General features: G+C 41.3%; 1 long non-coding RNA gene across 1 annotated transcript; it reads right to left on the reverse strand.

Moving 5' to 3' along the window:
• Nucleotides 1-1,595: 1,595 nt before the first annotated feature.
• LOC121544560 lies at nt 1,596-3,532 on the reverse strand. The gene is made up of 3 exons (XR_006659752.1): nt 3,471-3,532; nt 3,238-3,324; nt 1,596-1,700 (listed from the first exon to the last, which is right to left on the reverse strand). It is a non-coding gene; the product is annotated as an uncharacterized LOC121544560 (long non-coding RNA).
• Between the last annotated feature and the right edge of the window lie 9,684 nt (nt 3,533-13,216).

Below are 13,216 nucleotides of genomic sequence, written 5' to 3' on the forward strand. Positions count from 1 at the left end.
GGCAATACAGTCTATACTAGCAATACAGTCTATACTAGCAATACAGTCTATACTAGCAATACAGTCTATACTACCAATACAGTCTATACTAGCAATACAGTCTATACTACCAATACAGTCTATACTAGCAATACAGTCTATACTAGCAATACAGTCTATACTAGCAATACAGTCTATACTACCAATACAGTCTATATTAGCAATACAGTCTATACTAGCAATACAGACTATACTACCAATACAGTCTATACTAGCAATAAAGTATATACTAGCAATACAGTCTATACTACCAATACAGTCTATACTAGCAATACAGTCTATACTAGCAATACAGTCTATACTACCAATACAGTCTATACTAGCAATACAGTCTATACTAGCAATACAGACTATACTAGCAATACAGTCTATACTAGCAATACAGTCTATACTAGCAATACAGTCTATACTAGCAATACAGTCTATACTACCAATACAGTCTATACTACCAATAAAGTCTATACTAGCAATAAAGTCTATACTAGCAATACAGTCTATACTACCAATACAATCTATACTAGCAATACAGTCTATACTAGCAATACAGTCTATACTACCAATACAGTCTATACTACCAATAAAGTCTATACTAGCAATAAAGTCTATACTAGCAATACAGTCTATACTACCAATACAGTCTATACTAGCAATACAGTCTATACTAGCAATACAGTCTATACTGGCAATACCGTCTATACTAGCAATACAGACTATACTACCAATACAGTCTATACTAGCAATACAGTCTATACTGGCAATACAGTCTATACTAGCAATACAGACTATACTACCAATACAGTCTATACTACCAATACAGTCTATACTACCAATACAGACTATACTACCAATACAGTCTATACCAGCAATACAGTCTATACTAGCAATACAGTCTATACTACCAATACAGTCTATACTACCAATACAGTCTATACTAGCATGTCTTGTCTGCAGCCCAGGGGCTTAATTTACTGGGCTAAGTGTTTGTCCCTGTCACGCCCTGACCTTGAGAGCCTGTTATTCTCTAGTTGGTTTGGTCAGGTGTGAAAATCTATGTATCTATGTTTAGATTCTATGTTATGTATTTCTACGTTGGCTGGGTGTGGTTCCCAGGCAGATGTCGATCGTTGTCTCTGATTGGGGATCATACTTAGGCAGCCATTTTGCCTACCTTTAGTTTTGGGATCTTGTTTCTGTGTGTTTGGCTTGTTTATGTTAGCCTGTAGAACTTCACGTTTCGTTGGTTTTGTTGTTTTGTTCTGTGTTTTATTCAATTAACGAATATGTACGCATACCACGCTGCACCTTGGTCTGACCCGTCTCTCAACGAACGTGACAGTCCCAGGTTCACGGTTTGAACATGTTTTTATAACGGTGGACAAAACATTCAAGACAGAACAAAAATATAATATGAAGGTTAAGAATTTTTTTATCTTTGCACCTTCAAATCTCCCCCCAAAATTTTACATTTCAAATAATGCCTAATGATTCTGTCTAACAGACATTTAGGAGTACTTAGAGTATGATTGAACAGAGAAAACACCCACCTTCCCCAGATTTTGTACCACATTAGCCAAGACCTGTTCATCGATAGCATCCACCTTGCCTCCAGGCCAGAGAGCCAGCAGAAACAGAAGGACCACTCCCATCATAGCTACACACATCTGAAACACACACGATGACACTATATATTCACATCTGAAACACACACGATCACACTATATATACACACATCTGAAACACACACGATCACACTATATATACACACACATCTGAAACACACAGGAACACACTATATATACACACACATCTGAAACACACAGGAACACACTATAGATACACACACATCTGAAACACACAGGAACACACTATAGATACACACACATCCGAAACACACAGGAACACACTATATATACACTGAGTATACAAAACGTTATCAACACCTGCTCTTTCCATGACAGACTGACCAGGTGAATCCAAGTGAAAGCTATCATCCCTTATTGATGTCACCTTTTAAATCCACTTCAATCAGTGTAGATGAAGGGGAGGAGACAGGTTAAAGAAGGATTTTGAAGCCTTGAGACATTTGAGAAATTGATTGTGTGCCATCCAGAGGGTGAATGGGCAAGATAAAATATTTAAGTGCCTTTGAACAGGGTATAATAGTTTGTGTCAAGAACTGCAACGCTGCTAAGTTTTTCACGCTCAACAGTTTCCCATGTGTATCAAGAATGGTCCACCACCCAAAGGACATCCAGCCAACTTGACACAACTGTGTCCAGGACATAGACATGTATTAGATGGGCAGAAAGCTTACATTTTTGTTAATCTAACTGCACTGTCCAATTTACAGTAGCTATTACAGTGAAAAAAGACCATGCTATTGTTTGAGGAGAGTGCACAACAACAAAAAACGTATCACGGCAACTGGTTTGATACATTCACTTCTGAAAGTAAATAATGTACTTACATTCAGTAATCTTGCTCTGATTTGTCATCCTAAGGGTCCCAGAGAGAAAAAGTAGCATAGTTTTGTTTGATAAAATCAATTTTTATATTCAAATGTAGGAACTGGATTCTCTCTGGCTCCACACCCACCCTGCCCGGCCATCTAGATGTGTGAAAGTTAGTGTATAAGCTAATGATCCATCATGTATGACATTCCTGGGTGTGTAAACTTACATTTTGTATTACCATATCATTTTTGTATGTTCTCTATAGTTGTACTTGAAAATGTATCAATTGACCAATTCGGGCACATTTGGGCAGACTTGATAAAGAATTGTCCAGTATTGCAATGCTTCACTGTATCAATCTGAAACTTTGCACACACACTGCTTCCATCTAGTTGCCAAAATCTAAATTGCGCCTAAACTTCAATATAATATTGTGGCCTTTCTCTTGCATTTCAAAGGTGATTAAAAAATAGTATTTTTTTGGGGGGGGTTGTATTGTCTTTTACCAGATCTAATGTGTTATATTCTCCTACATTAATTTCAGATTTCCACAAACTTCAAAGTGTTTCCTTTCAAATGGTATCATGTATATCCTTGCTTCAGGTCCTGAGCTACAGGCAGTTAGATTTGGGTATGTCATTTTAGGTGAAAATGGTGGGCTAAAAAGGGCCTAATAAAATAAAATCCACAATTTTGATAAGCAGTAAATATAACATTAGATGTAAGTCAAGTAGAATACACTTACAGAGATTGTAGAAGGCTGCCTGATGTCCTCTAGATTGTAGAAGGCTGCCTGATGTCCTCTAGATTGTAGATGGCTGCCTGATGTCCTCTATGCAAGACAAAACAGATAAAGGTTAACTCAAGTTATGGAAAACATCTTTAAACACACTTAGACATTTTCTTTATTCCAAACAGCAGAACAACAGTTAACACATTTAGTTTGGAGAGAAGGTAAGCACAAATACAGCCAGGTACCTGTTGAAGTCTTGTTGCTGTGTCCATGTGAGCAGCGCTTTATAGCGTCTTCATGTCTCAATATTTATCTAGGGGAAGGGAGGGCAAAGGGAGGGACAGAGGCTGCTGGCATCATTACCATATTTATCCAGGGAGGGACAGGTGATGCAATAGCTTTACTGGAAATAGACAGTTATTATTGACCTGGTGACAGAGTTGCTGTTAATTTCTTGCTACTTTCTTTAGATTTATGTTTTGTTTTATTCACATATTATCTCTTTCAGTGTATACATCTGCAAAATATGTTGTCTGTAAAGCCTATTGTCTCTGTCAATCCCAATAGTTATTTATACGTTTAATACAAAATTGTTAATAAAAACATGACTGCCTTATGTACCCCCTCCAAGTAAAATTCCATGTCTGCCATTTAGAAGAAAATATATATACAGTACCAGTCAAGAGTTTGGACAAACCTACTCATTCAAGGGTTTTTCTTTATTTTCACTATTTTCTACATTGTAGAATAATAGTGAAGACATCAAAACTATGAAATAACACATATTGAATCATGTAGTAACCAAAAAAGTATTGAACAAATCAAAATATATTTTAGATTTTAGATTAATCAAAATAGCCACCATTTGCCTTGATGACAGCTTTGCAGCTCTTGACATTCTCTCAACCAATTCTGTCCGAATGCACTGTAGTTTGAAAATGTATGCACTTACTAACTGTAAGTCGCTCAGGATAAGAGCGTCTGCTAAATGACTAAAATGTAAATGTAAAATGTACTCTGACCCGCATTCTTCCGTCTTCTACGGAATTAAAATGACATAATTCACTAAGAAATTCATGATAATTCCAAGGACTTTACCAAGTAACATCATGCCACATTGAAAGATTACAAGAGAGGATACACAGCACTCAATGCACACAGTCACTAACCGTTAACCCTGTGCAGCTACCAACACATTACAGTCACTAACCATTAACCCTGTGCTGCTACCAACACATTACAGTCACTAACCATTAACCCTGTGCAGCTACCAACACATTACAGTCACTAACCATTAACCCTGTGCTGCTACCAACACATTACAGTCACTAACCATTAACCCTGTGCTGCTACCAACACATTACAGTCACTAACCATTAACCCTGTGTTGCTACCAACACATTACAGTCACTAACCATTAACCCTGTGCTGCTACCAACACATTACAGTCACTAACCATTAACCCTGTGCAGCTACCAACACATTACAGTCACTAACCATTAACCCTGTGCTGCTACCAACACATTACAGTCACTAACCATTAACCCTGTGCAGCTACCAACACATTACAGTCACTAACCATTAACCCTGTGCTGCTACCAACACATTACAGTCACTAACCATTAACCCTGTGCTGCTACCAACACATTACAGTCACTAACCATTAACCCTGTGCAGCTACCAACACATTACAGTCACTAACCATTAACCCTGTGCAGCTACCAACACATTACAGTCACTACCCATTAACCCAGTGCTGCTCCCAACATGTTACAGTCACTAACCATTAACCGTGTGCTGCTACTGTTGTTTATAAAGAATAATGCTAATCTTTGCTGTGAGACCAAGGAGTCCGCTTACACTGTACTTTGATTATAAAGGTTTATTTATATCACAAGATTTCAGCATAAGTTTACAGATGTCTGCAGGCATCTGGAGAACAGCGACCCAAAATAATATGTTTGTTCTGACTTCCTTTGTCTCAACCAAGTATTTTATAATCTTTACCATGATATGGGTGGTTTCCCATACAGACCAATCACCTGTCTCCACACAACATACTTCCTCTGTTCTATGGGGTGCCCCCATGAAACTGCTCCCCAGATGCTCCTCTAAGCTGAATAAACATCCTCTCAGATACCATTTGAAAATGTTAGCAAAGTCATAAATTCCTCAGATACCACACTGCCAACATGTTACAGTCACTAACCATTAACCGTGTGCTGCTACCAACACGTTACAGTCACTAACCGTTAACCCTGTGATGCTACCAACACATTACAGTCACTAACCGTTAACCCTGTATTTGTATTTTGTATTTGTATTTATTATGGATCCTCATTAGCTGCTGCTCAGGTTTCTCCATTGAACAAAGAGACAGGATGTATTTTATATCCAAGCCTAACCTGTGGTTGACCAATTAGAATTCATTGCAGTAAAATTGGGCCAATGGCCCAATACATTTACATTTACGTCATTTAGCAGACGCTCTTATCCAGAGCGACTTACAAATTGGTGCATTCACCCTATAGCCAGTGGGTTAACCACTTTACAATAATTAATTTTTTATTTTTATTTATATATTTTTTTATTTGGGGTGGAAGGATTACTTTATCCTATCCCAGGTATTCCTTAAAGAGGTGGGGTTTCAAATGTCTCCGGAAGGTGGTGAGTGACTCCGCTGTCCTGGCGTCGTGAGGGAGCTTGTTCCACCATTGGGGTGCCAGAGCAGCGAACAGTTTTGACTGGGCTGAGCGGGAACTATGCTTCCCGCAGAGGAAGGGAGCCAGCAGGCCAGAGGTGGATGAACGCAATGCCCTCGTTTGGGTGTAGGGACTGATCAGAGCCTGAAGGTACGGAGGTGCTGCCCCTCACTGCTCCATAGGCAAGCACCATGGTCTTGTAACGGATGCGAGCTTCAACTGGAAGCCAGTGGAGTGTGCGGAGGAGGGGGTGACGTGAGAGAACTTGGGAAGGTTGAACACCAGACGGGCTGTGGCATTCTGGATGAGTTGTAGGGTTTAATACAAAGTATTCCGTTTCAGCTTCAATGTATACAGTGAGGTAAATAAGTAGTTGATCCCTGCTGATTTTGTACGTTTGCCCACTGACAAAGAAATGATCAGTCTATAATTTTAATGGTAGGTTTATTTGAACAGTGAGACAGAATAACAACAAAAAAATCCAGAAAAACGCATGTCAAAAATGTTATAAATTGATTTGCATTTTAATGAGGGAAATAAGTATTTGACCCCTCTGCAAAACATGACTTAGTACTTGGTGGCAAAACCCTTGTTGGCAATCACAGAGGTCAGTAGTTTCTTGTAGTTGGCCACCAGGTTAGCACACATCTCAGGAGGGATTTTGTCCCACTCCTCTTTGCAGATCTTCTCCAAGTCATTAAGGTTTCTAGGCTGACGTTTGGCAACTCGAACCTTCAGTTCCCCCACAGATTTTCTATGGGATTAAGGTCTGGAGACTGGCTAGGCCACTCCAGGACCTTAATGTGCTTCTTCTTGAGCCACTCCTTTATTGCCTTGGCCGTGTGTTTTGGGTCATTGTCATGCTAGAATACCCATCCACGACCTATTTTCAATGCCCTGGCTGAGGGAAGGAGGTTTTCACCCAAGATTTGACAGTATATGGCCCCCGTCCATCGTCCCTTTGATGCGGTGAAGTTGTCCTGTCCCCTTAGCAGAAAAACACCCTCAAAGCATAATGTTTCCACCTCCATGTTTGACGGTGGGGATGGTGTTCTTGGGGTCATAGGCAGCATTCCTCCTCCTCCAAACACGGCGAGTTGAGTTGATGCCAAAGAGCTCCATTTTGGTCTCATCTAACAACAACACTTTCACCCAGTTCTCCTCAGAATCATTCAGATGTTCATTGGCAAAGACGGGCATGTATATGTGCATTCTTGAGCAGGGGGATCTTGGCAGGCGCTGCAGGATTTCAGTCCTTCACGGCGTAGTGTGTTACCAATTGTTTTCTTGTTGACTATGGTCCCAGCTGCCTTGAGATCATTGACAAGATCCTCCCGTGTAGTTCTGGGCTGATTCCTCACCATTCTCATGATCATTGCAACTCCACGAGGTGAGATCTTGCATGGAGCCCCAGGCAGAGGGAGATTGACAGTTATTTTGTGTTTCTTCCATTTGCGAATAATCGCACCAACTGTTGTCACCTTCTCACCAAGCTGCTTGGCGATGGTCTAGTAGCCCATTCCAGCCTTGTGTAGGTCTACAATCTTGTCCCTGACATCCTTGGAGAGCTCTTTGGTCTTAGCCATGGTGGAGAGTTTGGAATCTGATTGATTGCTTCTGTGGACAGGTGCCTTTTATACAGGTAACAAGCTGAGATTAGGAGCACTCCCTTTAAGAGTGTGCTCCAAATCTCAGCTCATTACCCGTATAAAAGACACCTGGGAGCCATACATCTTTCTGATTGAGAGGGGGTCAAATACTTATTTCCCTCATTGAAATGCAAATCAATTTATAACATTTTTGACATGCGTTTTTCTGGATTTTGTTGTTGTTATTCTGTCTCTCACTGTTCAAATAAACCTACCATTAAATTTATAGGCTGATCATTCCTTTGTCAGTGGGCAAACGTACAAAATCAGCAGGTGATCAAACACTTTTTCCCTCACTGTAGATAATTTGAACCAATGAGAACTTGCCACACGTAGCTATGAGTCCTGGACTGGAACTCCTACACAGAATGTAAACAGATGTTTAACTGAAAAACAACCCGTGTCCCTGAACCATTAATCTTCAGTTACCCATTACTGTCATGATTTAACTGGATTTGAACCCAAATGCAGACAACTACACCAAGCCAGAGAAGGTTTAACAGATTTATTTACAATGTTCAATTAGTCCAGGTTTCCAATAATAGGGGAGAGCAAGTCCAGGTTACAGGGAGGGTAACAGATCCAGATCAGGGCAGGTGTGGTACCGTAATGTCCTAGTGTCCGTGGTGAGTCCAAAAGGGAGGTCCGGTAGTGGAAAGCAGGATGGTGGTGGCAGGAGTGAAGCGGAGGCAGGAGTCAGGTTCCAACAATCTGTGGCACAGGGAGAAAAGTAAATAGAACAGGCCAAAAACACAAAGAGTGAAAACAAACAGGGTTGAGTCGGCAGCGAGACTAACATGGTCGTCTTGACTATGATCTGACGATGAGTGGTAAGTTTGACCGGGTCTTAAAGGCTGAGGTGATTATGGTGAATGAGCTGCAGCTGGAACCCTGACTCAGCACACCAGACTTCACTCCTGCAATCAGGACAGACAGAGGGGAGGGGAGAGCAGAGAGAGAGCTACCTAGCAGCAGTAGGCCTAACAATTAAAGAAAAACAAATAGTTCCATTGAACCCTAGTTCTCTTGATCACTAGTTCTCTGCGTTGTGTATTTACCTTGAATATTCTTACACTTGCCACCCCATTCTGAAACTAACTGCAGCTCTTTGTAAAGAGTTGCAGTCATTCAGTCGCTGTAGTACCTGTGCTGCTCCCAACATGTTACAGTCACTAACTGTTAACCCTGTGCTGCTACCAACACGGCGCATAATTGGCCTGCGTCAGTCCAGGGTAGGGAGGGAATGGCCGGCAGGGATGTAGCTCAGTTGGTAGAGCATGGCGTTTGCAACGCCAGGGTTGTGGGTTCAATTCCCACGGGGGGCCAGTATGAAAAATAAAATAATGTATGCACTCACTAACTGTAAGTCGCTCTGGATAAGAGCGTCTGCTAAATGACTAAAATGTAAATGTAAATGAACACATTACAGTCACTAACCGTTAACCCTGTGCTGCTACCAACACATTACAGTCACTAACCATTAACCCTGTGCTGCTACCAACATGTTACAGTCACTAACCATTAATCCTGTGCTGCTACCAACACATTACAGTCACTAACCATTAACCCTGTGCTGCTACCAGCCTGTTATGTTAATAGTGTGTAAGAGGGTTTAGGTAAAGAAATATATATGTTATTTAGAATATGTATTAAACATGTTATTGATTTCCTTTTGTACCCCCTTCAGTGTGAGAGTGTCACGATCGTCGGGTACAGAGGACCAAGGCGCAGCGTGGAAGGTGAACATATTTATTTAATTTGAATGATAACACGAACAAAAACAACAAACGATAACGTGACGTCCTCGGTCTAACACAAACCACACTGTGTACACGGAACAAGATCCCACACCCCACTGTGGCAAACAGACTGAATAAATATGGTTCCCGATCAGAGACAACCAGCAACAGCTGACACTAGTTGCCTCTGATTGAGAACCACTTTGGCCAACCTAGAAACACAACAACTAGAATACACAAAGGAAACTCACACCCTGGCTCAACATACAAGTGTCCCCAGAGCCAGGGCGTGACAGTACCCCCCCCCTAAAGGCGCGGATCCCCACTCCCTCTCTAACCCCCCAAAGTACCCCTGGTCCGGTCTGGCCCTGCTGACCGGAGCTGAACTGAACACTGGTGGAGCCGGTTGCTCTAGCTCCGGCGTGGAGCAGCTGACCGGGTGCCGGACCAGGCACCAGTGGAACAGGCACGGCTGTGCCGGACTGACAGCACACCACTGGCTTGTGTGGGGAGCAGGCAGTCATTTGTTTTACTGTGGTTTGAATCAAAGTGATTTTAACAGAGGTAGTGTACAACAAAACACTACTCCCATTACTACAAGTGATATTCCTATCATTATTGCCATTTTTGTAAACATTGCACCCCATTTTCCCAAAGTTAATTCCATCCAGTCCCAAACATGAGCATCATACCCAGCATTATCCTTAACCTCTTTTCGTAGCCCCTTGAGTTTAGTAATTGCTTCAGTGAAAGAACCATCCGGGGCAGTATTATTGGGGATAAAAAGTACAACATTCATCTCCAAACATAACACAAACTCCACCTTTTTTCCGCTAATAGCCAGTTTAGAGCCTGTCTATTCTGCCATGCCATTCTACTGGTAGCCTGTACTTGCTCTCCTAAAGCTGATAATGCAGAGTCTGTGTAATTAATAAACCTTTGTTGATTATAATAAATATAATTGATCCATTCTAGGTTTTTGTTGGTTGAAATCCAGACAAATATTGATTCAAATCCTGCTTTAATTTCATCTCTTGCCTTATATTCATTTGTAATTCCTCTGGGTTGACCTATTGCATCCAAATATACACTGGGGTCATGTTCATATGATCTTTTTACCCTTTTATAATTATTCTGTGCATCCCTATTTGTTGTTTGGTCTACCTCCCACTCCGATATAACCACCTCCTGAAGCATTTGTACTCTAGCTACATACTCCCTTCCATCCTTTAAGCAAAGTAGCTCTAATCCTTTGTCCTCCACATTCCCAAAAGAAATCTGCCACTGCCACCGATTGATCCTCATAAGGAGAAATCAATGGCATTGCCAGTGTTTGCTTCTCACATTCCCAGGGTCACCCGACCCTCCATTTGTAGCTATTACCCCAGTACTTGATCCTGCTGCCTGATAAACTGCTCTGTAGGGGGTATCTGCATTCCAGGACGTATCATTATTTAGGTGCCATGTGGTCTCACACTTTCCCTTAAATTTTCCCAAATCGTGCTCCCCATCCGTTTTATTGTAGCATTCATAATTTAGATTATAGTCTATACGGTATTTTTCCGGTGCTTCCATTTTTCTGGGCTCTATTCTGATATCAAATTTTTTACACCACTCTCCCCATCCTGCTTGATTATAGAATCTGTAATGATAGGGATTTCCCAAAAATTATAAACATTCTGCAGGACAGTAGGGCCTTTTTCCCCTCTTTTTAAGATGACAGTAGCTTCGTTGGAAGTTAGCACAGTCCTTGTAACTGTGTGGACTTGGTATTACTATCAATTCTTTTTAATGGAGAAGGAGCACATACTAAACAATTAGCTTTTCTATTAATTATTTTAGCTGAATATTGTGCCCATTTGTACCAATCATTTTGCATGGCTCCCTCCCATAGCCTTTCTATTTTTGGTGATGCTATTATTACTTTCGGTATTAATGTTGGGGCTGAGGTAGATTGTCTATTTTCCTGACTTCCCCAGTTTGTTTAAGAATCCCATACATTTTGAAAAACCCATTTGTTCCTATTTTTTCTAATCCTGTCTTTGTTGGTTCAACTGCTATAGTAATTAGTGGTCCTTGGGTAGTGGTCATAGTTACCTTAACTATTTCAGGTTCTTCCTCCTGTCTAGATTGGTGTTTGGAAATAGGATCAATGTCCATTGTTGTTATACTATTTCCTTCTAACCCTTTAACACTATCTATTTCCAATATGTACTTTGCATTCTTTTCTTGAGTCAATTCCTTAAAGGTAATTTCCCAACTAGTGTCTCCTTTGTTAACTTCTATTTGGCAGCCATATTCATCCCAGATTGCTTTTCCTCTTGTTTGATGTTTAGCCCACCCACAAAGTGATTTTTCTGGCAGAGGTTTTATCCTACGTATTGAAAAGGATCTTTGAGTTTCTTCAACTGTCAGTACTTGCGCTGGAATAGAAATACTAGTTCGAGCTATCCCCAATGGTACATGCTTTTTTATTCTATTCTTCAATCTAACTTTAGGGGCCAATTTCTTAAGCACTGATGGAATCATGAGATGTTTAGCTTGTTTTATATCCATTATTTTTCCATGTCTATTTACTTTTGGCTCAACTTCTACACAATGATTTTTTAGACATTTTATTCTAAAACATTACATATCCTTCAATCTGACATTTCCCCAATCTAGGCCATCCTGTATACGATACTTGTTATTTGTTTACAACAGCAATTCTTCCTGGCTCAGTAAGACTATCTCCAGAATATTGTATAGTTGTAGGCAGACCCACCACCATCTCTCCTAGGTTAACTGCTATTACCGTTAGAGCAATTCCACAGTTCTTAAATTGTCGGAGATCATGTGAGGGCAGAGAAGTCAATTGTGGGAAAGTCTCTTTCCTCAACAGCAGAGGAGTCTCTTCCTTCAATGGTAGAAAGATTGCTTTTTCCTCCTTCTCCTGTTGTCCCTCCACTCCCTGGGTGTCTGCTTGTGTTTGGGGGATCTGCCAATGCAGGCATCCTATCAGCAGTATTCCCACATCATCAGGCCCCACCTCCCGACTCTCCGGATTTTCAGGTGGGAGTGCCTGTTGTCCTTCGGACGTTGGCACTTGGACTCGTGCATGCTTCTTCTTCTTGGACTCCATCTGGTGCCTCGACATCCTCCTCTTCCCCATGGCTCGCCGATGGCAGACCGGTTCTCTTCGGGACCCTGGTGCAGTGGTTTAGATGGTACCACGTCGTGCTTCCTTCCACCTGTACTGCTGTGGGCGCGTTCGGATCACCGTATATGGTCCTTCTCTCCTGGGCTCGTTCCACTTCCTAGAAACACTCGGATGTAGACTTGATCTCCTGGAATCACTGGCCCTGGCTCCTCTGGTCCAGGTTCCGTTCTCGCCCTTTTTCCTGGAGATAGATCACTTTATGTATAGCAGTTAGTTGTCTTACATATGCTTTAAGTTCCATCTCTAATTGTTCCAATGAGGGTCCTTTGTAGGGCCCTCTTAGACCTGGCACTGGCATGGGTCGACCCGGAAGCATTTCATGCGGGGTTAGATGCGTATTTCTGTTAGTTTGCATGCGAGTAACTCATCAATGCTAGTGGTAGTGCATCCACCCAATTGAGCTTTGCACTAGCACAGATTTTATTCAGTTTAGCCTTGAGGGTGCCATTAATTCTCTCAACCATCCCCTGAGATTGCGGCCAATACACACACCTAATCTTTGCTTAATCCTTAGCTGCTGTAATACTTGCTTCACTGTTTTCTGAATAAACGCTGATCCATTGTCTGAACTGATTTCTGTTGGTATTCGAATCTGGGTATTACTTCTCCTAGTTAGAAATTTGATTACTGTTCCTGATCCTAGATCTACTGAGGGTACCGCTTCTACCCATCTACTGAATCTATCTATGATTACTAGCATGT

The sequence above is a fragment of the Coregonus clupeaformis genome, unplaced genomic scaffold (assembly GCF_020615455.1).
Source record: "Coregonus clupeaformis isolate EN_2021a unplaced genomic scaffold, ASM2061545v1 scaf1692, whole genome shotgun sequence".
In the NCBI taxonomy this organism is placed as follows: Eukaryota; Metazoa; Chordata; class Actinopteri; order Salmoniformes; family Salmonidae; genus Coregonus; species Coregonus clupeaformis.